At 48.4% G+C, this 26,665-nt stretch overlaps 1 protein-coding gene across 6 annotated transcripts in view; it reads left to right on the forward strand.

Annotated features, from left to right (window-relative positions):
• Positions 1–26,665, forward strand: part of GFRA2 (GDNF family receptor alpha 2) — a 249,901-nt gene that overhangs the window by 15,326 nt on the left and 207,910 nt on the right. Inside the window, exon 2 of one of the 6 annotated variants that reach the window (XM_070375519.1) lies at positions 13,236–13,326. The exons of the other annotated variants lie outside the window; for them this stretch is intronic. The gene's annotated coding sequence lies outside the window, so the exon portion shown is untranslated. The remainder of the gene's footprint in view (positions 1–13,235; positions 13,327–26,665) is intronic. 6 annotated transcript variants of the gene reach the window in all.

Genomic DNA, 26,665 nt, shown 5'->3' on the forward strand with positions numbered 1-26,665 from the left:
AAGAGTGGGGCCTTGATTCAACAGAACTGGTATCCTTATAGGAAGAGGAAGAAAAATTAAAAAATAAAAAAAGAAGAGGAAGAGACACCAGATTTCCCTGCCTATCCCTCCCCCTATTTCTCTTTCTCTCTCCATGCATGCTCAGTCATGTCCGACTCTTTGCCACACTTTGGATTTTAACCCACCAGGCTCCTCTGTCCCTGGGGTTTTTCAGGCAAGAATACTGGAGTGGATTGCCATTTCCTCTTCCAAGGGATCTTCCCGATCCAGCAATTAAATTTGTATCTCCTTTATTGCGAGAGAAGGCAATGGCACTCCACTCCAGTACTCTTGCCTGGCAAATCCCATGGACGGAAGAGCCTGGTGGGCTGCAGTCCATGAGGTCGCTAAGCGTCGGACACGACTGAGTGACTTCACTTTCACTTTCATACATTGGAGAAGGAAATGGCAACCCATTCCAGTACTCTTGCCTGGAGAATCCCAGGGACAGGGGAGCCTGGTGGACTGCCGTCTATGGGGTCGCACAGAGTCGGACACAACTGAAGCGACTTAGCAGCAGCAGCAGCAGCAGCAGCTCCTGTATTGCAGGCGGATTCTTTACCTGCTGAACCACGTGAGAACATAGGAGAGGCCAAACAAGGACACTGTCTGCAAGCCAGGAAGAAGACTCACAAAAACCAGCTCTGCTGACACCTTAATCTCTAACGTCTAGCCTCCAGAACTATGGGACAATGAGTGTCCATTGCTTAAGCCGCCTAAGGTATTTTGTTATAAGTGCATATCTTGTTTAATTGTGCTTATTACAGATATTGAATTTTTTGACTAGGAGAAGGTTTGTGGCAACTCTGCATCAGTGCCACTTTTTCCTCAGCATTTGCTCACTTCATGTCTGTATTACATTTTGATAATTCTCAAAATATTTCAAATATTTTCATTATTATTATATTTTTATGGTGATCTGTGATCAGTGATCTTTGTTGTTACTGTTGTAATCATTTTGGGGCATCAAACCACATGCATATAAGATTGTGAACTTAATGAATGTTGTGTGTGTTCTGGCTGCTCCACTGACTGGCCCTTCCCCATCTCTCTCCTTTCCCTCAAGCCTCCCTTTTCCCTGAGACACAGAAATATTGAAAAATTAGGCCAATTAATAACCCTACAATGGCCTCTAAGTGTACAAGTGTAGTGTCAATTGATGTTGCAAAACTTTATTTTTGTCTTATTTAAAGAATTGCCATGACCACTGCAGCCTTCAGCGACCACCACTGTGGTCAGTCAGCTGTCATCAATATCAAGGCAAGACCTTTCACCAGCAAAAAGATTATGACACACTAAAAGCTCATGTGATGGGTTTGTGTTTTGTAGCAATAAAAAAATTTTTTTTGGCTGAGTGTCATGTGGGATCTTAATTCCCTGACCAGGGATCAAACCCAGCCCCCATGCAGTGGAAGCTCGGAGTCTTAACCACTGGACCGCCAGTGAAATCCTTAAAATATTTTAAAAATCAAGATGTGTGTATATATATAGAGAGAGAGAGAGAAAGAAGGGAGAGAGAGAGAGAAGGAGAGAGAGAGAGAAGGGAGAGAGAGAGAAAATGCTATCACACACTTAGTAGACTATACTGTAGTGTAAACACAACTTTTCAATCCATTGGGAAATAAACAAATTCATGTAACTTGCTTCATTGTGATACTCACTTTATTGTCATTGTCGGAAACTAAACCTGCAATATCTCTGAGGTCTGCTGTAGTAGTCTGAGCCGACTAAAGCTTGAGGCAACACTCATTCATTCATTCATCCATCCATTCACCCATTGAAGCAGGTAGCAAATTCATGCATGATGGATTATTTATAAGGAATGTTCAAATTTGTTTGAGCTTTGAATGATTACAACAAGGTCAGGTTTTGCCCATCTTGGTCTAGACTTCCCCAGAAGCCTCATATGCAGCCCAGCACTTCAGGACCCAGAGGATGTAGTTCCTGGACCTCTGTTTCGGCCCTTTAACCACTTCTCCCAAATTTCTACACTTTGACATCAAAAGGTCAGAGCCCAAGAGGTCAGGTCCATGCTGGGGGGTTGCTTGGTGTTCACATGCACGTGGAGCTGTGTCCACGTATGGGTTTGCATTTGTGGACGCCAAGCACTCATTTAAGCGTGAGTGATCACACACAGACCTACAAAGTGAGGCGATGGGTGCGCCCCTGTGTTCCATGAATGCATACAGTTGTTCACATGGAAAAGATCAGGTTTAGAAACCCTGGGTCAAAGCTAAGTTTTTGCTTATTTGCTGTATCTTCAGCAAGGTGGCTTAATTTCTTTGGGCCTCAGTGTCTTCCTCTGTGGGACAGGGAGAAAGGATTTGTTTGTCAGAAGTGAGTTGTGGGGCCTACAGTGGAGTGAGCGTGGAAACCTTGGTAAGCTTACAGCTGCCCACAGGTCTGAGGGTTCTCAGAGTGCTTCTCCCCTGAGGCTATGTGGCCTGGTCCTGCTCCCTGACTGTCCCCTGCTGCGGTCCCTTGCCTCTGGTATCCCTGAAAGGGGCATGGCCACAGGCTGGATGTCCTCTGCCAGGCCTGGGCTCCCACAGCTGCTGGTTTGCTCCATTTTCTTCTCTTCCTCCTGGTGCCTGGCCCCGGCCTGTATTGGATCCCCAATAATCATATATGAGTATATATAAATGAATGAATGCCACACTGCAGACTATGCCAGTTGCTGAATGGAGTGAGGTGCCTCGTGGGGCCTGTTGAAGCATCCTGCCTAGTTTCTTGTAGGCCAGGGTGGAGATGGGACGATTAAGACAGAAGCTGGGTGTGCGTGCTCAGTTGCTCAGTCGTGTCCGACTCTTTGTGACTATAGGGACTGTAGCCCGCCAGGCTCCTCTGTCCATGGGATTCTCCAGGCAAGAGTACTGGAGTGGGTAGGCATTTCCTCCTCCAGGGGATCTTCCCGACCTAAGGGTGGAATCTGCTGAGCCCGCATCTCTTGCGTCTTCTGCACTGGCTGGCGTAGTCTTTGCCACTACGCCACCTGGGAAACGCCAAGACAGAAACTAACATCTCTCAATTGGATATCTGCTGAGGACAATGTTAATCTACCCCTCAATGTTTGGTGAGCAGAGAAAGGGAAAGAAAGCTCCCTGAGGATGTATGCGAGCCTAGAATCCCCCAAACAAATAGGGAGAAAAGCAGATTGGAGAACTGTCACCTCTGTGCTCTGGAATCCTTAATAGCTTTTCAGTTTATTTTTTAAAATAAATACTAATCTTTATTTATTTGGCTGTGCCAGGTCTTAGTTGCAGCACATGGGGTCTTCAATCTTCCCTGTGGCATGTGAGACCTTTAGTTGTGGCCTGTGGGATCTAGTTCCCTGCTGCTGCTGCTGCTGCTGCTAAGTCGCTTCAGTTGTGTCTGACTCTGTGCAACCCCAGAGACGGCAGCCCACCAGGCTCCCCCGTCCCTGGGATTCTCCAGGCAAGAACGCTGGAGTGGGTTGCCATTTCCCTCTCCAATGCATGAAAGTGAAAAGTGAAAGTGAAGTCACTCAGTCGTGTCCGACTCTTAGCGACCCCATGGACTGCAGCCCACCAGGCTCCTCTGTCCATGGGATTCTCCAGGCAAGAGTACTGGAGTGTGGTGCCATCGCCTTCTCCACTAGTTCCCTGATTAGGGGTCAAAGCCAGGCCCCCTGCACTGGGAGTGTGGAGTACTCGCCACTGGACCACCAGGGAAGTCCCCAGCTTCTGTTTATTGGGCAACTACTGTGTGCCAGGCATCATGCTGGGTGCTGGCATGGTGAAGGCCATGACCCAAACGGACCATTAATTATCTCACAAGACACCATGACCTCATTTAGTCTTGAAAACAGGTGTGTGAGGACCAGATGCAATACTGCACAGGAAAAGGCTTTATAAACTGTGGAGTGTTAGAAAATGTCATGATGGTTGTGGGGCTGATTCATTTTCTCCCCCATCTCTGCAGCTTGCCCGGCAGCCTCCTTTCCAGTGCGGTGTCGGCACCCACCTTGCCTGTCTTCTTCCCGGCTAATTGGGGAGGCTCTCCAGGACTGATTTATGCGGACACTCACACGTTCTCCCACTGAACATTATTCTAATCAGACACCTCATTATTGGAAGCCTGCCTCCTCGGGCTGCCTGGACAGGGTTATTACAGGATATTATACAGACCATTTGCATGGCCACCTTCAGGTCATTTCCATCACTTTAAGCTACTTACAGGCCCATTTTCTTCCCCATAATATTTGCCTAATTCGATTACTCTGCGGCCTCGGCTGGCTCAGAATGGAATCAGAAGTTACGTGTGGGAGTAAAGTCAACTGGATCTTGACGTTCCCTCTGAACTTTGGGGCCTACCTGGTCCCAGGTGACTGTTGTCAGGCTTCCGGTTCCAAGGGGACAACTTGGTAAGGAGGGGGCTGGGGTGGGGAAAGGGCAGCCTATTGGACAGGCCAGTATTTTATAGTTTGTTGTTGTCATTGTTTAGTTGCTCAGTTATGTCCAACTCTTTGTGACCCCATGGACTGTAGCCCACCAGGCTCCTCTGTCCATGAGATTCTCCAGGCAAGAATACTGGAGGGTGTTGCCGTGCCCTCCTTCAGGGGATCCTTTCGACCCAGGAATCAAATCCAGTCTCTTACATTTACCTACATTGGCAGGTGGGTTCTTTACCACTAGTACCACCTGGGAAGCCCTATAAAGCAGCTATGTCCCGATTAAAAAAAAAGAAAAAGTGCTTAAGATTAGTATGGCCAGACCAGACCAAGCTCTGCAGTGACCACAGAGGCGGGCAGGGCACTCTTTGGGGGCTGCAGGTGGTGGGTGGCTAGCAGTCAGCAAAATCACGCACAGAAATAACTGCAGCCCAGACGGAGGAAGCAGTGAAGTCCGACTCCCACGGGCTTTCAGGGCAGAAAAGGCTCATGCGTTCAGCTGTGGGGGTGCAGCACATGGAGCTTTTGGCTTTGGACGTGGGCCCGGAAGAATGGTAGACATTTTCAAAGTTCATAACTTACTATTTTCAATTATTGCCGAAGCAATTTGTGTTCACCTAGAAAATTGAGGAAACACGGATACACAGAAAACACAGTCCCTTTATAATCCCATTGCCCAGAAATAATCATCGGGGAACATTTCCCAGATGATTGGCTAAAAATATGGTCACACCAACCTTCCTCCTGCAGTATGGATAAAAAGCCCAGTGCTTCCATCCTGCCCCGCACCCTCATCCATTCCCTGGGGCATTTAACTCAGACTAAAGGGTCGACCTGATCGAAAGCCAGGCCTCCACAGGACATGAAAGCCACCACCCAGGCTGAGGACTGTCCCTTGCCTGGACTCTAGGATTGCTGCTTTTATTTCACACACACACACACACACGTGCACACACACACACATGCACAGGCTTCGCTGTTGTATTAGTCTGCTAGATTTGCCATAAATACCACAAACTGGGTAGCTTAGACAACAGAAATCTATTTTTCACAATTCTGGAGGCTGGAAATCCCAGATCCAGGTGCTGGCAAGGTTGGCTTCTCCTGAGGCCTCTCTCCTCGGCTTGTAGGTGGCTGCCTTCTCACCGTGTCCTCACATGGCCTTTTCTCTGTGGTGCACGTTCCTGGTGGCTCTTCCTCTTCTTATAAGGACAGCAGTCCCATTGGATCAGGGCCTGACCCTTACATCCTCAGTTGCTAAGTTGTGTCCGACTCTTTGTGACCCTATGGATGTTAGCCCACCAGGCTCCTTTGTCCATGGGATTCTCCAGGCAAGAATACTGAAGTGGGTTGCTATGCCCTCCTCCAGGGGATCTTCCTGACCAGGGATCGAACCCATATCTCCTGTGTCTCCTGCATTGGTAGGCAGGTTCTTTACCACTGTACCACCTGGGTATCCTCATTTACCCTAATTACCTCTTTAAAAGCCCTCTTTTCACAGAAATCCCACTGGAGGTTTAGGGTTTCAATATATGTACTGTGGGGAAAGACAATTCAGTCTATGGTAGCTGTCTTCCTCAAAATTCAACAGTATGTCAGGGTAGTCATCTAAAGGGGCTTACACCCCCAAGTCTCATACTGTTTTGGAATTGATAGGGTTTGGGGAGGTGACCCAGAGTGGGGTTGGGGTGGCAGGGCTCCACGCATCCCAGGGACCTGTGCTGGACTTACAGAAGGACTTGGCAGGCTGCTGGACCTCTGATAGGGTAGCTTCTAGATTCCAGGAGACAGAGCTAAGTGATGTGATCTTGGGAGCTCTAAGTCTGGCATGGAGGGCGTGGAGCTGGTGCCTTTGAAGAAATATGTTGGCTGGGACAATGGGTGTCTTAGTGATGCCCATGACAGGCTGAAGTCCAGTACCTCTGGCCCCTCTTGTTTGAATGTATAACCCCCATCCCCCAGGCCTTTAGTTAGTATGATCTTCACGAGGGAGAGGGGCCTCCAAATCATGACTAAGATTGATTTTTTTTTTTTTTGGCCGATTTTGGAGAGTGGGGGCTTGTCGTCATGTTTAGCTGGATTTAGACAAATGAGTAATGTGACATTTCTGGCACCAGAGTGTTGCAGAACAAAGTCATACCTGTTATATTGGGTTGTATCAAACATTTTTAATCTCTGTCAATCTGGTGGATGAAACTGTCTTCTCCTCTGCCACCATCAAGGGGAGAGGAAACTTGTCCAAGTAGGGCTTTCCTGGTTAGCTCAGGTGATAAAGAATCTGCTTGCAGTGCAGGAGACATGGGTTTGGTTCATAATCAGGGAAGATTCCACATGGAGGGTGGCAACTGAGCCCACGTGCCACAACTTCTGAGCTTGTCTTCTGGAGCCTGGGGACTGCAACAAGAGAGCCTACACACCGCAACTAGAGAGTAGCACCCGCTTGCCACAACTAGAGAAAAGCCTGCAAAGCAATGAAGACCTAACACAGCCAAAAAAAAAATTTTATTCAGCTGCCCTGGGTTTAGTTGTGGCATGTAGGATCTAGTTTCCTGACTAGGGATTGAACTTGGGCTCCATGTGTTGGGAGCATGGCATCTTAGACACTGGACCACTGGCAAAATCCCAGGGATTTTTTTATATTTTGTGACTACAAATTCATTCTTTATTATTATTATTGTCACCTGCTTATTTTTTTTTCTTTTTTAAAAATTTATTTATTTTTAATGGAAGGATACTTACTGCACAGTATTGCTTTGGCTTCTACCAAACGTCAACATGAATCAGCCACGGGTTACAAATTCATTCTTGAATGCACATGTGGCCACCATCTATTCCCAGTCCGTGGGATATCTTTTCAGTTGCTCCTGGAGTCTCTTGTTCTGATCACAACTTTTTATCTTTTCAATTTAAATTAACCCTTTCCTTTGCTGGGGGAAGCCAAGGATTTCTAGGGGACGGCGATAGGAGAAAGAAAGGGTCTGGGTTCTGTGGGATGGGGAGGCTTCTGGTGGGAATGAGGACATGCATGTGTCTGGGCTGGAAAAGCTCCCTCAGGGTGGGGTTGTAGCTGCATGATCTCAGAGTCCCTGTTAGTGGGTATATTAGAGGCCTAGTGGAGGGGAGAATTACAGAAAAGCTACACAGGCTTTTCTCTAGTTGCAGCGAGCGGGCACGCCTCTGTAGTTGCGGTACATGGGCTTCTCTTTGCGGTGGCTTCTCTTGTTGCTGCTCTAGGCTCCAAAGGACAGGCTCAGAAGTTGTGGCGCACGGGCTTAGTTGCCCCACCCTATGTGGAATCTTCCCTGACCATGAACTGGACTTGTGTCTCCTGCATTGCTAGCAGATTCTTAACCACCTGGGCTATCAGTAGTAGGTTACTGCCCAAAGATCCTTCCCCCGAGGGTGACCATATAATTTTTCATTTAATTTGGGAGACTTTTGAGGGTGTAAGGGAGCACCATTAATAATCACAGTGGGACAGTGGAAGTAAACTTGGACTGACCAGGCAAACCAGGTCGTAAAGTCACCCTGGCGGTGGAGTTTGCATTCATAGTCCTTCATTCAGTATGCCTCGCTGGTTTCTTCCAGTCTCTGCCCAGCCCTGTGCCTGTCCTTTCCCCATTGCCCTGGAGGGCTCTGGGGGTCATTTTCCAGCCTCCTCTGAGCCTTAATATCACCCCACTTCACAGTCCACTGGAAAAATCCTTTAAGAGACACCAGTCGTCTGCTGTCCAAACTCCACTCTGTGTAAGGTTCCCTGCTGCTACCAAAGCTCCTAGTCAACTCTCTTGTGAGTTCCTAAAGCACAGGCTCTGCATGGCTCATTTGGATATTTAACTTGTAAATTTCTTGGATATTGCGTGCTAAGACACTTCAGTTTTATCTGACTCCTTGTGACCCTATGGACTGTAGCCTGCCAGGCTCCTCTTTTCATGGAATTCTCCTGGCAAGACTACTGGAGTGGGTTGCCATTTCCTTCTTCAGGGGATCTTCCTCACCCAGGGATCAAACTCTCATCTCTTCCATCTCTGGCACTGGCAAGAGGGTTCTTTACCACTCATGACACCTTGGGCATTGCCCTTCCCTCATCAGCTTGTAAGTATCATAAAAACAGGAGCGTGTATTACATTTCTCGGTCTCAGTTCTTCAAATCTGCTCCTGTACTAAATGTCCCCCCAGTCTGTTCTGCTGCTCAAACTGGGGGAGGGGCTTTCCTCCTTTAGGGGAATGGGTTCTTTTTCATCATTTCTCTCTGAAGCACTTGTGCCTTGACTGTACTCCTCACCATGCCTCATCTACATGTCCATTTCTGCGGTCGTCCCTCCCCTTCCTGGGGTGTTTTCAGGGGCAGTTTTCTGGAACGTGGCCGAGTAGACAGTTCAGCACATCCACATGTGAAAATACATCTTCAGGCTGAAAGATAAGCATATAGTCATAAATGCTGAGCAGATCTTCTCATTGCAGGGACGCATACATTGTAGCATAATTAAGAAGGAAGGCCCGTCCTTGGGAAAGATTTGCAGAAAAGGTTTATAATTGCAAGGACAGAGATTTAGTTTTAAGGCTTCTTGACTTTTGTGATAATCTCTAGGGCTTCTTTATCAATTTGTGCCCAGATGATGTTGCTCGCCAGTCAAAAGCAATTGGCTTATCAGTTCCTGCTGGCATCTCATGGCTGAGCACAACCCCGGGTGGGGTTAGGTGGAGCATTGCTGGTCAGAAATGGTGAATTCTGTTTATTATAATATCCCATGTGGACTTAGAGCTCCATAATTAATTGACATTCCTGGAAGCGTCCCCAAGATGGTGAGTCCAATACCATGGACATCTTCTTAATTATAGGAGTTACACTGGTTTTGTGACTGTTGTTTTTTAAGGAAGGAAAACATCCTAGAGATGTGTTTGCCTCAGGAAGGCTGGAAGCTGTTCTTTAGTTTTGAAAATGAGCAGATCGTGGATAGTGAGGTCGCTGCCTGGTGGCGGGAGGCAAGCAGTGGCCTTTGCAGACTGTGTGGTGTCTAAGCACTGAGGGCCAATGTCGCACTCCTCTCCTCTTCACCTAGGACGCCTGATGTGTGCAGAAGGTGTGGGATCCTGTGAACACCTTTTGTGGGTTCACCTTTTATTGATTTCAAAATCAGGCCAGTATCAGAATATGGTTCTCCACCTGGAGTTCTTGTTGCCTGGGGAGTTCTAGGGGCAGTGCATGCCTTGCATTTTAGGGTTCTTAACTCCATCCCAATGTTCCTCAGTGAGTGATGAGGGAATTTGTGGGTCCCTGGCAGCATTTCTGTGGATGCCCTCTCCACACGGGTTTGGACGAGGTCCTCAAGAGGGTGGAGCTGACTCACTGCTGGGCTGGTGTGTGCGGGTCCTGCTGAGTCATAAGGCACCTCGGTCTTCACAGTCTCACCAAACCATTAGGTGTTAGCAGTGACAATAATAACCACGGAGTTCATGAAATGTTTCCAGATCACCCGATTTTTAAAATTATTTATTTATTTATTTTTGGCTGTGCTGGGTCTTTGCTGTGGCTCATGGCTTTCTCTGGTTGCGGCGAGGAGTGGCTACTCTCTAACAGTGATGTGTGGGCTTCTTACTGCAGTGTATTCTCTTGTTGCGGAGCACAGGCTCTAGGTGCATGGGCTTCAGTAGTTGTGGCACATGGCATGTGGGATCTTTCCCGACCAAGGATTGAACCTGTGTCCCTTGCATCGGTGGGCAGATTCTTAACCATTGGAGCACCAGGGAAGCCCCAAATCACCCAATTTAATGACATCCCAAGCTTTGTCTTTTCGAAGACCCTTTAACAGTCTGTATTCTCAAGATCTTTAATTATTCATCCATCAGACAGGGAGTGGGTGCTGGGGACATGGCAGAGAACAAACTGGCCATGGCCTCTGCTCTCATGGAGCTTACAGTTGAGTGTGGACACAGATATTCACCAATAAAGTGTGATGTTGGCTAGAAGGAGGTGAGGAAAGAAAGCAATGGATGCCTAGTACAAAGTAACTTGGCGCTGATTTTCTTCAAAAAGACGCATGGAAATGTAAATTGGTACAGCCACAGTATGGAGATTCCTTAAAAAAACTAGGAATAAAACTACCATATGCAACAGTCCCACTCCTCGGCATATACCCTGAGAAAACCATAATAAAAAAAGACACATGTATATTCACCCAATATTCATTGCAGCACCTACAATAGCTAGGACATGGAAGCAACCTAGATGTCCATCAGCAGGTGAATGAATAAAGAAGCTGTGGTACACACACACACACACACACAAACAATGGAATATTACTCAGTCATAAAAAGAAATGCATTTGAGTCAGGTCTAATGAGGTGGATGAATCTAGAGCCTATTATACAGAGTGAAGTAAGTCAGAAAGAGGAAAACAACTATCATACATTAACACATATATATGGGCTCTAGAAAGATGGTACAGATTAACCTATTTGCAGGGCAGCAGTGGAGATGCAGACACAGAGAACAGACTTGTGGACACAGCTGGGGAAGGAGAGGGTGGGACGAATGGAGAAAGTAACATGGAAATGTATACATTACCATATGCAAAATAGATAGACAGTGGGAATTTGCTGTATGGCACAGGGAGTTAACTCTGTGACAACCTAGAGGGGTGGGATGGGGTGGAAGGTGGGAGGGAGGTTCAAGATGGAGGGAACATATGTATACCTATGGCTGATTCATGCTGATGTATGGCAGAAGCCAACACAATATTGTAATGCAATTAAAAATAAATAACTAGAAAAAACCCCATCTCTCTGAGGCTATTGCAACCCCATGGACTGCAGTATGCCAGGGTTCCCTGTCCATCACCAACTCCCAGAGCTTACTCAAACTCATGTCCATTGAGTTGGTGATGCTATCCAACCATCTCATCCTCTGCCATCCCCTTCTCCTGCTTTCAATCTTTCCCAGCATCAGGGTCTTTTCCAGTGAGTCAGTTCTTCCCATCAGGTGGCCAAAATATTGGAGTTTCAGCTTCAGCATCGGTCCTTCCAATGAATATTCAGGGCTGATTTCCTTTAGGATTGACTGGTTTGAACTTCTTGCCATCCAAGGGACTCTCAAGAGTCTTCTCCAACTTCTTCAGCACTCAATTTTCTTTATAGTCCAACTCTCACATCCATACACGGACAACTGGAAAAACCATAGCTTTGACTAGACAGACCTTTGTTGGCAAAGTAATGTCTCTGCTTTTTAATATGCTGTCTAGGTTGGTCATAGCTGTTCTTCCAAGGAGCAAGTGTCTTTTAATCTCATGGCTGCAGTCACCATCTGCAGTGATTTTTGGAGCCCAAGAAAATAAAGTCTGTCACTGATTCCATTGTTTCCCCATCTATTTGCCATGAAGTGATGGCACTGGATGCTGTGATCTTCGTTTTTTGAGTGTTGAGTTTTAAGCTAGCCTTTTCATTCTCCTCTTTCACTTTCATCAAGAGGCTCTTTAGTTCCTCTTCACTTTCTGCCATAAAGGTGGTGTTGGGCTGTTCTAATGCAAAACTAGACTCGTTTCCTTTCCAGGCGGTGCCCCATGGCTTCTTCCAGAGGGGCTAACATTGCAAGTCTCTGACTTTGCTTCTGGTAACAGGGGCACCAGCCTGGTAGTCTGGATTAAGCACTCTGGCCCTCAATGGTTGTGCCCAGTGGTGGTGGGCAGAACTGGGGCGGGCAGGCTCACTGGTCCTTGTGGAGCCCTGAGCCTAGCTGCTGCCATACTGCTGCTAAGTTCGACTGGATGTACTGCACAAACTTCTCACATGCACAACTCGTGGCTCCCAACAAGTGAAACTGAAGGCCTGCGCATGCCAAGTGATGTGAATGAATGAACAGTGGATCCTCTTACAATGGTCCTTCCTCTGCTCTCTGAGTCCCTGCAGCTGTAAGCCGAGTGCTGGGGGCGCTGATTTGGAAGCTGATGCAGACACCTGGGGTGGGCACTCTCTCGAGTCCTGCAGCCCGAGCCCCGTGCCCTGTGTCAGTGTGATGGCTTTCATGGTGGGGGCCACTCCTGGAATGTCATGGGGCTGTCATAGAAGAAAGCGCATTTGTGGAGGACTTTTCGTGTGTTGGGCACCGAGCCAAAGCCTTGTGTATGTCATTTCATTTAATCCTAAAGTCCTTTGATGTCGGCACCTCCTGTTCCTTCCATTTTAGACAGGAGAACCTTGAGTCTCAGAGAGAATAAGTTCCTTGCCTTTGGCAAAACAGCCAGTACACAGCTGAGCTGGGATGGGTCACAGGGTAGGCAGAGTCCAAAGTCCAGCTCTTTCTGCCACCCCTTCTCCCCCTCCACCCTGTGTCATGCGCATCCTGCAATCTTCCTGGCTGGAGGCTTTCCTTGGACCCCATAAATGTCAAGCTTGATGTAGTGACAACAGAGGACTTTACTGTGATTTCTGCATTTGAGGCAGATGGGCAATTTATCAACCAGGAGATCCCTAAGACGGCAGTGTGGAGACGGATGGTGTGGCTCTCAGGTGTATAAGAGAAGCTTCCCTAAGCCAGGCTCCTTTCCTTCCAACAGGGTCTAACAGCTGAATCAACGGCAATGGGAGGCTTTAGTGGCTCCTCCACTGCCAGCATGTGTGTCTTGGGTGAGTCCCTGGTGTCCCCAGGTGCCCATGAGCTCTGGCCTTGCTCCGAGCTCTGCTGATCATGACTGGTCAAGCAGTCTGCCCCTGGGATGGAGCCTGTCTGAGTCCCAGTATTGTTGATTGGAGCACTGTCACTCTGGCTAACTTTTGCCACCTCTTCTAGAAGCCAAGACTGTTTTCTGCACCTCCAAGCACTGCCTAGGGTTCTGCTTAAATCCAGATGGACCTCTGCAATCAGCGAGGACTCCTGCTGGGTGAGTGTATTCACTGGATCCATGGACATCAATAGGAGCTCGATTGGACTCAAATTGCATTCTGTGATTTGGGCCCGGGGTGGTGGTGGGGCTCACTCTACCTCTGAGTCCCTTCCCTCAAGCCTTCAATTGCCCTCCTGCCCTTTCTGGCCCAGTGATAAGATTCTAACACATCTGGCATCTGAGGCTCATGGATTCTACCAGTTGATCCCATCACAAGCTCCAAACTTCTGTGCAGTGAGTGCTGGTACCAAGGATGAGCATGCTTTTAATCAGACCTTGCTGTGCCCTCTTTAGTTGCATACTTGTGTCCTACTCGTTGCGACCCCACAGACTGCAGCCCGCCTGGCTTCTCTGTCCGTGGGGATTCTCCAGGCTAGAATACTGAAGTGGGTTGCTGTGGCCTCCTCTAGGGGATCTTCCCGACCCAGGGATTGAACCTGCATCTCTTACGTCTCCTGCATTGGCAGGTGGGTTCTTTACTACTAGGGCTACCCATGAAGCCCCAAGAATCATTTGGGGGTTAATCCATCCAAAGTGTAAGTTGCTCAATCGTGTCTGACTCTTTGTGACCCCTTGGTCTATAGGCCACCAAGCTCCTCTGTCCATGGGATTCTCTAAGCAAGAATACTGGAATGGATAGTCATTTCCTTCTCCAGGGGATCCTCCTGACCCAGGGATCGAACCTGGGTCTCCTGCATTGCAGGCAGATTCTTTACCTTCTGAAATTCATTATAGGAACTTCCCTGGTTGTCCAGTGGTTAAGAATTCACCGTGCAATGCAAGGGATTCAGATTTGGTCCCTGGTCGAGGAACTAAGATCCCACATGCCACGGGGAAACTAAGCGTGTGCACTGAAAGTAGAGAAGTCTGTGTGCGTCCCAACAAAGACCCAACACAGCCAAAAGAAAAAAAAAATTTCATTGTATTTGTTGCTCTTAGCGAAGGTAGGGCTGGGGAGGTGATGGGAGAGAAAACCTGGCCTTTCTCACGGTCAGAAGTATAGCCTGTATCTTTTCCGGACACTGTTTTCTCTAAACCTTTTAGGCAGTGGTTCTTAACCGGGTGAGATGTTGCCTCCTAGGGGAGATTTAGCAATGTCTGGAGATATTTTTGGTATCATAGCTAGAGACTTCTTATTGGCTTCTAGTGGGTGGAGAGGCCAGGGATGCTGCTAAAACCCTGCAATGCGTGAGGCAGCTGCTGCAACAGAGACTTATCCTACACCAAATGTCCAAAATGCCGATGGTGCCAAGGTGGAAAAATGCTTCTGAAAGTGATGGTGGAGCCTCTCTGCTTGAGGCCAGGGGCCAGTGTGGATCCTAGTCACTTGTATGCAGAGGCATCCCCTTTTGTTCCGGTTTGTGGTACTTTGATTTTTTTTTTTTAATTTATCTTACTTATTATTTTTTTGGCGGCATGGTATTCAGGATCTTGGTTCCCCAACCAGGGATTGACTGTGCCTCCTGCTCACCACAACTAGAGAAAAACCCCCCACATGCAGCAATGAAGACCCATTGCAGGGACTTCCCTGCTGGTCTAGTGTCTATAAGACTACACTGCCAATGCTGGGGGTTTGATGCCTGGCCAGAGAACTAGATCCCATGTGTCAAAACTAAAGATCCTAAGACCTGATGCAGCCAAATAAATACATAGAAAAAAAAAAAAAAAAGACCCATTGTAGCCAAAAATAAATAAAATCAATCAATCAATCAAAGGAATGATTTCATTGAGCGCAGACTCTTGGATCTCTTCATACATAGAAAGGGCTTCCCTGATGGCTCAGATGGTAAAAAATCTGCCAGCAATGCAGAAGACCCAGGTTCAATCCCTGGGTTGGGAAGATCCCTTGGAGCAGGGAATGGCAACCCACTCCAGTTTTCTTGCCTGGAGAATCCCAAGGACAGAGGAGCCTGGTGGGCTACAGTCCATAGGGTAGAAAAGAGTTGGACGTGACAGAATGATTTTCACTTTTTTCATACATAGAAAAGAGCTAAATTCATTAACTTGAGATGTCTGATTTTTCTTTAATTAACAGTAATCTTTTAATGTTCTGACTACCTGTTTGTTTTTTTTTTTTTCCAAAAAGTCCTGTATATCCTGGCTCCTCCCTTCCCTCTTCAGAGAAGTCCCTCAGAGCTATCTGAGAGGCTGCTTCCCAGGCTTACCTCCTCAGCAAGTCTACCAAATAAAACAAAATTCTCAGCTTTTAGGCTGTGCTTTTTTTTTTTTTCCAGCCCACAGGACCCACGGTCTAAACCCATGACCAAGGCCCTTTCTGCCATTTCCTCCTCACTGTCCTGCTAGCTGCTTTTTTAGACTCATTCTGCATCCTCCAGGTTTCCTTCCATGATAGGATTTGAGAGCCAGACAGAAAGGACCCTGTACTTAAGTCACCGGAAGAGACCTGTTGATGGCTCTCCAGGCCAGAAAAGACCCCGTTCTTAGAACAGAAAGGCCACCCACCCCTCTGAACTGGAAGTGAACATGCTTTCCCTCGCTCCATGTGCAGCAGAGAATTTCTTGCTAAAGAAGCAAAAGCTAAAATCAAACTCCAGTTGAGTTCGCCGCACCACCCCCCCTCCCCCCAGGGTTTAGCAGGATTCTCTGTTCCGGATTAGAAGCAGGCTTCCCTGCTGTGCCTCAGAGGACATTCTGTTCAAAGTCCTCATTCTGCTCACGGTGAAGCTAAGGCCCAGTGAAGGGAGGGACTTGCCCACAGCCTCCCAGGTGACTGGTGCTGGAGCCCAGACCAGAAGCCAAGCTGCTCAGGGTTGACCCCACTCCAAGTCACTGGGTACAGGAACTCAAGAGGTGGAAAGTGTTATGGATGAATTCTAGCGCGTCCCAGCACACCTGCTGCCTTTCAGTGGTGGGAGGGACACTTACCTTCTGACCCCAGCTCCCCGGCTGACTCCCTGGCTGACTCCCTGGCCGACTCCCTGGCCAGGAATGATATGGACGGCACCCATCCACCTGGCATTTACATCCAGCATCTTATTTGATCCTTGCTTCCTCTGTGAAGGAGGCAGAGCTGAAATCACTAGTTCCCACTTTATAGGGATTGAAGCCAAGGTGCAACTTAAATGACTTTCAAAGGTCACACATCTATTGCAGAAGGGGAATTAGGACCCAGATCTTCTTGTTCAAAATTCCTGGAGGCCATGCCCTGCAAGTGAGTGGGCTGGCTACTGCTTCTCTTTCCTCTTCTGCTCTGCTCCCCTCCAGGAATGCAAGGCAGATGCTGCCCTAGGGCCCTTCTCCTCCTTGTGCCTGTCTTCTTTCCCTTCCATATCCATGAACATGTTAGTCCTTCCCCTAACCTCTTCCTGGTCCCTTTATCCTTCAGAAAGAGTTAGTTGCTCAGTCGTGTCAGACTGTTTGTGACCCCATGGACTGTAGCCCTCCAGGCTCTTTTGTCCATGGGATTCTCCAGGCAAGAATACTGGAGTGGGTTGCCATTTCCTCCTCCAGGGGATCTTCCCAACCCAGGGATCGAACCTGGGTCTCCTGCATGGCAGGCGGATTCTTTACTATCTGAGCCACCAGGAAAGCCCTTTTCTTAAACACACTACACAGACAGAGTGTGGGCCATCTCAGAAGGCGATAGTGACCTGATGCAGGCTTGGTCCCTTGGTGGGGACTGGGTGGTTTGCACACGTGCATCTGTACCCTGGGGCTTAGGCTGCAAGCAGATTCCTGGGGGCTGGGAGGGGAAGGATTTTGGAATGGGGCTCGGGACTTCCTCTGAGTTTGGGTCGCCTCTCAGGTTCCCACTCAGATGCTCTCGGTGGCTGAGTCTCAGTTTTTTCCTCTGCAGAATGGAGTGGGCTCCTCCTTGGCCCCCTTCCATTTGGGAGCTAATTCTGCCAAACAAGGGGTTAAAAATGTAACTGTGCTTAATGCAGATAGAGGCCTGGCCTGCTTATTTGCATGTAAGCATCTCGTGACAATGTACAACCTTGATGTACTCCTTTCCCTATTTGAAACCAGTCTGTTGTTCCATGTCCAACTCTAACTGTTGCTTCTTGACCTGCATACGATTTCTCAGGAGGCAGGTAAGGTGGTCCGGTATTCTCATCTATTTAAGAATTTTCCATAGTTTGTTGTGATCTACACGGTGAAAGGCTTTGGCGTAGTCAATAAAGCAGAAGTAGTTGTTTTCCTGGAACTCTCTTGCTTTTTCAGTGATCCAATGGATGTTGGCAATTAGATCCCAGTCCTTGCCCTGGAAATTTGCATCTATTATCCAAGTCCGTCCTTGGTGATTCCCCACTAGACAGGTGTAAGGAGTTCAGCTCTCTCCTCTTTGGCTCTAAGAGCCTCACTTCTGCTCTCCTGGCCCCAGAGGGGATCTTAGCCCCAACCTGCCTCTGCTATCCTGGCTGCAGGCTGTCTCCCAGGCTCCCAACTTTCCTTCTGTAGAGTAGCCTCCAAGGCTCAGCCAGGGAGATGCGGAGCCTGAACTGGGCTGGTATGCATGTGTTTAGTGGGACAGGGCTCGCATGGGAGGAGGGATGGCTTCACTGCCCACGTGAACATAAAAGACCCAGGGTGTATTTGTATGCACACCCACAGACACTCACGTACACACTCATGCACACGCGCACACAAAAGCACACACATTCACCTTGAGCCCTCTGTTCCCTTGCCTCTATCCTCAGTCATCTTTATGCAATGTCTCGTTTGCTGTGAAACAGAGCTTGACATGTGTTTTATGTGAGGTCACCCAAGTAAAAGGTTGCAGGGAGGATGGTAGGAGGGTCAGGACAGGTCTTGTGATGTATGGCCCAGTCCTGCTCCTGAGGGGCAGACTGGACCCTGGGCTCCCCCAGCATAGTCCTGTCCTTTCTAGCACAGCAGTCTCCCCAGGAAGCCAGCCCTGTAGCCTCTCCTTCAGTCCTACCCATGAAAGCCTGGGAAATTGTGGTAGGGGCTGCCACATCCAAAGACAAAGGGAAGTCCCTGGGGTGTGAGACATGGCTGGAGGGAGGAGAAGAGCTTTCGTGGAAAGTGGTCAGGATCAGTCCAGGGCCACATGGTGGGCTGGACTCCCTCTGCTCAATGTCATTGCCAGATTATCTGAATTAGGCTCTGCTTCCCTGAGGACTCAGTTGGTGAAGAATTGGCCTGCAATGCAGGAAACACAGGAAATGTGGCTTTGATCTCTAGGTCGAGAGGATCCCCTGGAGGAGTAAATGACAACTCACTCCAGTGTTCTTACCTGGAGAATCCCATGGACAGAGGATCCTGGCAGGCTACAGTCCAAAGGGTTACAAAGAGTCAGACCTGACTGAGTGATTAAGCACGCACTATGGAGAGTGAGGGGAGGGAGTGGGGAGTTGCTGATGGGGAAGCAGGCCATGGATGTGGTCACTGAACAGCACTGTGCGCTGGGGCAATAGAACTGGGAGGGAAGAATATTGGAAATAAAAGGAAAAATAAACAAATGGGACCTAATTAAAATTAAAAGCTTCTGCACAACAAAGGAAACTATAAGCAAGGTGAAAAGACAGCCTTCAGAATGGGAGGAAATAATAGCAAATGAAGCAACTGACAAAGAACTAATCTCAAAAATATACAAGCAACTCCTGCAGTTCAATTCCAGAAAAATAAATGACCCAATCAAAAAATGGGCCAAAGAACTAAACAGACATTTCTCTGAAGAAGACATACAGATGGCTAACAAACACATGAAAAGATGCTCAACATCACTCGTTATCAGAGAAATGCAAATCAAAACCACAATGAGGTACCATTTCACGCCAGTCAGAATGGCTGCGATCCAAAAGTCTACAAGCAATAAATGCTGGAGAGGATGTGGAGAAAAGGGAACTCTTTTACACTGTTGGTGGGAATGCAAACTAGTACAGCCACTATGGAGAACAGTGTGGAGATTCCTTGAAAAACTGGAAATAGAACTGCCTTATGACCCAGCAATCCCACTGCTGGGCATACACACGGAGGAAACCAGAATTGAAAGAGACACGTGTACCCCAATGTTCATAGCAGCACTGTTTATGATAGCCAGGATATGGAAGCAACCTAGATGTCCATCAGCAGATGAATGGATAAGAAAGCTGTGGTACATATATACAATGGAGTATTACTCAGCCATTAAAAAGAATACATTTGAATCAGTTCTAATGAGGTGGATGAAACTGGAGCTTATTATAGAGTGAAGTAAGCCAGAAAGAAAGACACCAATACAGTATACTAACGTATACATATGGAATTTAGAAAGATGGTAACGATAACCCTGTATGCGAGACAGCAAAAGAGACACAGATGTATGGAACAGTCTTTTGGACTCTGTGGGAGAGGGAGAGGGTGGGACGATTTGGGGGAATGGCACTGAAACATGTATAATATCATGTAAGAACTGAATCGCCAGTCTAGGTTTGATGCAGGATACAAGATGCTTGGGGCTGGTGCACTGGGATGACCCGGAGGGATGGTATGGGGAGGGAGGTGGGAGGGGGTTCAAGATGGGGAACATGTGTATGCCCGTGGCGGATTCATGTTGATGTGTGGCAGAACCAATACAATATTGTAAAGTAATTAGCCCCCAGTTAAAATAAATAAATTTAAATTAAAAATAAAATAAAATAAACCTTTAACATTAAAAAAAAAAGAGAGAACTGGGAGGGATCTTCCCAACCAGGGGTCAAACCCAGGTCTCTCACATTGCAGGCAGATTCTTTACCAGCTGAGTCACCAGGGAAGCCCAAGAATACTGGAGTGGGTAGCCTATCCCTTCTCCAGCAGATCTTCCCAACCCAGGAATCATACCAGGGTGTCCTGCATTGCAGGTGGATTTTTTTTTACCAGCTGAGCTATAACGGAAGCCCATGTAGTGTTATGGGCCACATCTAATCAGCTGAAGGTCACATGAGAAAACAAACTGAGGTCTCCTGAGGAAGAGAGAATTCTGCCAGGAGATGGCCTTCAGATTCAAGCTGTAGCATCAACTAACGCTTTCATGAGTCTCCCGTCTGCTGACCAGCCATTTGGATTTTGAACTTGCCAGCCTCCACAACTGTATGAGCCAATTCCTTTTCCTCTGGAGGATTCTGATTAATATAGAGCCTTCTGGGAGTGCCTAGGAAGGTACTGGGGGTATGGAATGGTTCCTGAAGGAGGCAGGCTGGGCTATGAGAGGCCTGCAGCTAAGGAGGAGGAAGGGAGGGGGTCTGAGATCAGGCACCAGGAGGGCGGGAGGGCTGCAGCTGGGTTAATGGGACTGGGTCAGTCTAGAGTGTGAGCAGTTGCAAACTACCTCTGTGGTCTCAGACAAGGCCCTTGACTTCTTTGAACATCAGAGTCCTCCACCGTGAAATTCGAACACAGTCCCCGTGTCTGATCAGGTCACACAAGATGACTGTTCTGTTGCTCCCCTGCTTGACCAGGACCTGTGTCACCTACATCCTACTCACCTGGATGACCCTCCCTTTTAATCAGTAGAAAGTGAAAGTGAAAGTGAAGTCGCTCAGTCGTGTCTGACTCCTTGCCACTCCATGGACTGTAGCCTACCAGGCTCCTCTGTCCATGAGATTTTCCAGGCAATAGTACTGGAGTGGGTTGCCATTTCCTTCTCCAGGGGATCTTCCCAACCCAGGGATCGAACCCAGGTCTCCTGCATTGTAGACAGACGCTTTACCATCTGAGCCACCAGGAAAGTCTTGCCCTGGGCCCCTGCTAGTGATTGTTTTAATCTTTAAATCAGAACTATCTCCACTCTGATAGTTAATCAAAGGAGTGGTGATGGGTGTTCCCCTCTGCTGGTTTCCCTGGCAACCACTGAGCCAATTCCCCTGTAACTAGTAATCTCCCTCTTTCTCTGCTGCCACGTCCTGCCCATCATTTGCCACACACGTGGCATGTTGCTCCAGGACCTTGCTCTGGACGTGTAAGCTCCCCTGCCCATTAAACCATTGATGTCTCTGTTGCTGACCGCCGGCTCTTTCTTAGGCTTTGAGGTTGGGGAAGTGCCTGACTTCAGATGGTAAAGAATTAGGTGGCAATGTGGGAGACCTGGGTTCGATCCCTGGGTTGGGAAAATCCCCTGGAGAAGGGCATGGCAGCCCACTCCAGTATTCTTGCCTGGTGAATCCCCATGGACAGAGGAGCTTGGCGGGCTAGTCCATGGGGTTGCAAAGAGTTGGACACCACTGAGCGACTCAGTACAGCACAGCACAGGGGTGCAGCCCCACATCCAACAACCACCTTCAAAGAGCTTCAGGGAAGATGCAGATAAGATGCTGGAGGTGGGCGACATGGTAGATGGTGAGGAGCTGAGGGAGACGGGGGTCATGTGGCCCCTTTGAGGCTCTTGCCAGCAGTGTGGTGGTGGCTGTGCTTACTGGGGGCTTGATGTCACTTCCTTTAGACCTGGAACATGCAGGGCAGCAGCAGTGGTGCAAAGGATTGGCCTGGCTGAGAGGGGAAGAGAAGGAATTTCTTCTCTGACTTGCCACAGGGACCCTTCCGGCCTCTGTGTTCCCATCTGTCAAATGGGGATGGAAGTTGTCTCAAGAATCAAATGAGCTCCTATGAAAATGAATAATGTGACAGAATCCAGTGTGTTAGTACTATAACATCAGCGGAAGGGGAACAGTGAGTGGGCTGGGCCTGGACTGGCCGGAGCTGGTATGACCCCACCTGCAGTTCCCTCTGCTGTCGCCCAGCAGATTTTGGCCTTGAGAGTGAGTGCCTCCTTGGCTGTTACTCCTCTGGGCCTCACTCACTTGCTCCCAGTCTGGGCCCTGGAGATGAGAGCTGCCATTAGTACGCACAGGAGGTGGGGCCACTCTGGGTGGCCTGCTGGATTTTTAGGTTCTTTCAAAGGCTTGGTTGGGGCTCCCCAGGTGGCTCAGTGGGAAAGAATCTGCCTGCCCATGTAGGAGACATGGGTTCAATCTCTGCATTGGGAAGATCCCCTGGAGAAGGAAGTGGCAACCCACTCGAGTATCCTGGCCTGGGAAATCCCATGGACAGAGGAGCCTGGTGGGTACAGTCCATGGGGTCTTGAAGAGTCGGACCTCGTTGGTGTTTTTGCAGGTGGCACTCTGTCCAAGGTGACCACGCCACACTGGCTGGGGTGGCGAGCTCCTCTAGTGTCCTGGTTCTCAGAGTTGGGGCCAGACCTGCGGCAGCAGCATCCCCTGGGAACTCACTAGAGACGCAAATCCTCAGCCCCACCCCAGACCCCCTGACTCAGAAACTGGCAATGAGGCCAGAAAGCTGCACTTTAACAAGCCCTCTGGGGGATGGCAAGTGCCACTGGGCTGTGGGCGATTGGCAGGGGCGAGAGGGTCCTTGGTTGAAACACAGACACAATTCACCTGCACAGAAAGCAATGCGCTCTTTCTCTGCTTCCTCTTCAGCCACCTTCCCCTCTTTCTCCTTCTTCCCTTTTAAAATTATTTTAATTTTTTAAAATTTTATTTTTAAATTTCTCTTTATTTTTGGCTGCACTGGGTCTTCGTTGCTGCTCTTGGGCTTTTCTCTAGTTTTGGAGAGCGGGGACTGCTCTCTAGTTGCAATGTGAGAGGGTCTCATTGCAAGGGCTCCTTGTTGCTGAGCACAGGTTCTAGGCGTGCAGGCTCCAGTAGTTCCCGCACACGGGCCCAGTAGTTGTGGCTCCCGGGTTCAGCAATTGTGGCCCACAGGCTTGACTGCTCTGCGGCATGTGGAATCTTCCCAGACCAGGGATCAAACCAGTGTCCCCTGCATTTGCAGGCAGATTCTTATCCACTGCACCAACAGGGAAGTCCTCCCCCTTCCTTCTTCATCTCTTTTTCTTTTTTTTCAAAAGCATGAAATCAACCTCAACCATGGGAGGTCCCAAAGATTCTCTGACTCCCTGGCTCATGTTGGATCCTGTCTCTAACCCTGCTTCCACCCTGAAAAGAGGCCAGATGATTCACAAGTATCTAAAGTGGAAGTGAAATTGAAGTCGCTCAGTTGTGCCTGCCTCTTTGTGACCCCATGGACTGTAGCCTATCAGGTTCCTCAGTCATGGGATTTTCCAGGCAAGAGCGCTGGAGTGGATTGCCATTTCCTTCTCCAGGGGATCTTTCCGACCCAGGAATCGAACCCGGGTCTCTCGATTGCAGGCAGACGCTTTACTAGGAACAAGAGAAACATAAATTTAAACAATTTGAGGGGTAACCTTGAGCCCCACAATGGTACAGGTCAGAAAGCTGGGCCAAGCATGGCATTGGTGAAAGTGAAAGTGAAGTCGCTCAGTTGTATCCGACTCTTTGCGACCCCATGGACTGTAGCCTATCAGGCTCCTCCGTCCACGGGATTTTCCAGGCAAGAGTGCTGGAGTGGATTGCCGTTTCCTTCTTCAGGGATCTTCCCGACCCAGGAATCGAACCTGGGTCTCCCGCATTGCCGGCAAACGCTTTACCGGCTGAGCCACCATGGCGTTGGTAAGAATAGGCAGAAGCAAGGTCTCTCCTGAAATGCAGGTAGGAGTGTAGACTGGTACCCTTCTTTGGGAAGGCAATCTGGTAATTTAGTGCGATTTATTTTTTGTAATTACTATTTTAAAAACATTTATTTATTTGGCTGCGCTTAGTCGTAGTTGTGACATGTGGGATCTTGTTCCCTGAGCAGGGATCAAACCCAGGCCCCCTGTATTGGGAGCACAGGCTCGTAGCCACTGGATCACCAGGGAAGCCCCTTTAATTATTTTTACTGAATACACCTGACATAGTGTTTACTGTGCTTTAGCCACTCTTCTAGGCAACGTTTAGGGCTTTCCTGGTGGCTAGTCAGTAAAGAATCTGCCTGCAGTGCAGGAAACCCAGACTTGATTCCTGAGTCAGGAAGATCCCCTGGAGAAGGGAATGGCAACCCACTCCAGTATTCTTGCCTGGGAAATCTCATGGACAGAGGAACCTGGTGGGTTACAGTTCATAGGATTGTAAGGAGTCAGACACGACTGAGCGACTAACACTTTCACCTCACTTTCTAGGCAGTTTACAAATTCTGACTCCAGTCGTTACTAAGTTACTTAACTGACTACGCATATGCTTTCTGAGGGGTGTTCCTGGTAGCTCAGACAGTAAAGAATCTGCCTGCCAACGCAGGAGACTTGGGTTCAATCCCTGGATCAGGAAGATCCCATGGAGAAGGGAACGACCACCCACTCCGAGTATTCTTGCCTGGAGAATTCCATGGACAGAGGAGCCTTGAGGGCTATAGTCCATGGAGTGGCAAAGAGTCCGACACAACTGAGCGACTAACACACATACACGGCTTATTATCCAAGGATCCTATCCATAGGAACGGGTTGTGGAGAAGGTCTCCATTGATGGATAAAGGGACATAAAAAAGTCATAAAGATATGGAAGAACAGATGTTCTGTTTGCAGCAGAGGGGAGCTGGCGGCCTGCCTTGGCGTCCATCAGTGTGGGATGGACAAGTGGCCTGTGATGGGCGTGCCTGCCACAGTGTTGCAATCGTCTAGCAAGTCACTGACAGCAAAGATAGGTCTTAAAAAAGTGTTGACCAAAAAACGTATAATGCAGCCTAAAAATTCATAACGCAACACCATTTATGAAAATTCGAAGCACGTACTGCTAACAATGTTCCATAATTTACAGGGATGTATACATAGTTAAGGATATGCAGCAGATGTATCAGAGCAGGTGCTGATGTGGAGGAGACGGACTCAGAGTGGGGACGGGGATGAGGGGACAGAAGGAAGACAAGAGGGGACCTTGCTTTATCTGGACGCTGTCTTAATAATGTGCTAGGGATGGATGAATGTGATGAACCTGACTGTCTGTGCTTCTGCCCTATAACAAAAAAAGAAAATGAAGCCACCTGTCGACTTAAAGCTGAAAAAAAAACCAGGTTGGAGGGCCAGGGGCTGAGCCTGCAGCCAGAATGTGGTATGTGGCCAGAATTTGACTCAAACTAGTCACTCAAATATCTAAAATGAGAGTAATAATAATAGAGATAATAATATTAATAGTAATAGTAATGATATTATCAATAATAGTAGCAGTAATATTAGTATAATAATAGTAACCATAAGAAAATGGTTAGGATAGTGGTGTCGCAAGTTCTAAAGTGATTGACCCACAGCAGGCACCCGACAGAGACCTGTTTCTTGCTTTTCTCATAAGAGGCATTCTCGAAAGTTGGAGGTCAGAGGTCAGAGGTTGCTTATGCCTTGACAGTCCTACAGAACCACACTTTTGAGTACAACGATCTCAGGGTCAGGGCAGGCTGTGCAGGTGGAAACTTAGAAACACAGCGTTGTTTCTTCCGCAGAAAAGGAGAGAGACTAGTATAAGGAGCCCTCCTGACCCCAGGTTCAGCATCTCAACATCTGGCCAGTCTGGGGGAGCTTTGATGGAAGGGACCATAGTTAAGAAGAAGAATGCCTGATATTTGTATAGAATATTATTAAGTCCTATACACAAAAGCCTTTTGCATAAAGTATTTCGTTCAATTTTCATAGTAACCCATGAAGTAGACATTGTTATTCCCATTTTAGAGATGGAAAGAGTGAGGTCTGGAGCAGCGAGGTTACTTGTCTTGGATGGCTCTGCACTGGCCCTGGGAGTTCTGGCTTCCAACCCATCTCTCTTATGCTATGAATGCTTTGAACAGCTGTTGTTAATGCTTCTCTACCACTCATTAGTGGGGTGGTCTTGGGTGATCCCTCCCCTGCTCCTGGGCTTTGCCTTTAGTTGACCCCGAGAGGCCTTTCCTTGGCCTGGGGAACGTCTGAACATCCCCCTGGGCCCTCTCAGAGCTCCGTGCCATCATTCCCCAGTGTGTCCTACTTAATGGAAGTGGAGCAGTTTAGAAACAGCCCAGAAAGCAGAGTGAGGCAGCCCACATAGTCCCACAGCCCCCACTCCAGGTGCCCAGCGCTGGCTCTGGCCCACCGGCTGGGGATAGGAGCCCCCGGGAGGTGGCAGTGATGGTGAATGGGCCAGGAGAGGCTTCCCTCATTTCCACCTAGAGTTCATTTTGGCTGCTGGGGCTCAAGGACTGGAGACCTGGTAGTTTAAGAGATGCTGGGGAAGAAAACCGGGGGATTTCTGGAACTTCCTCTGGGGACACTCAGCTCCCAGCCAGCACTGAAACCAGCTTCCAGAAACAGATTTCTTCTTTTTTAAGCTACTTTTTCTCCCCACGGTGACCCACTTTTGTAGCTAAGGCCCCAAAGGCACTCCAGTCACCTCTCTGAGTCATTTTCCTGAAGCATGGGCTCCCTAGCCAGTCCTTACTCCCTGCACGGTGGTTAGGAGGCAGGAACACCCAGCATCTTCTGGGGTGGGGGTGGGGGGCCCAGGGGCTTAGGGTG

This window comes from Bos mutus, chromosome 8, assembly GCF_027580195.1.
Source record: "Bos mutus isolate GX-2022 chromosome 8, NWIPB_WYAK_1.1, whole genome shotgun sequence".
Taxonomy (NCBI): Eukaryota; Metazoa; Chordata; class Mammalia; order Artiodactyla; family Bovidae; genus Bos; species Bos mutus.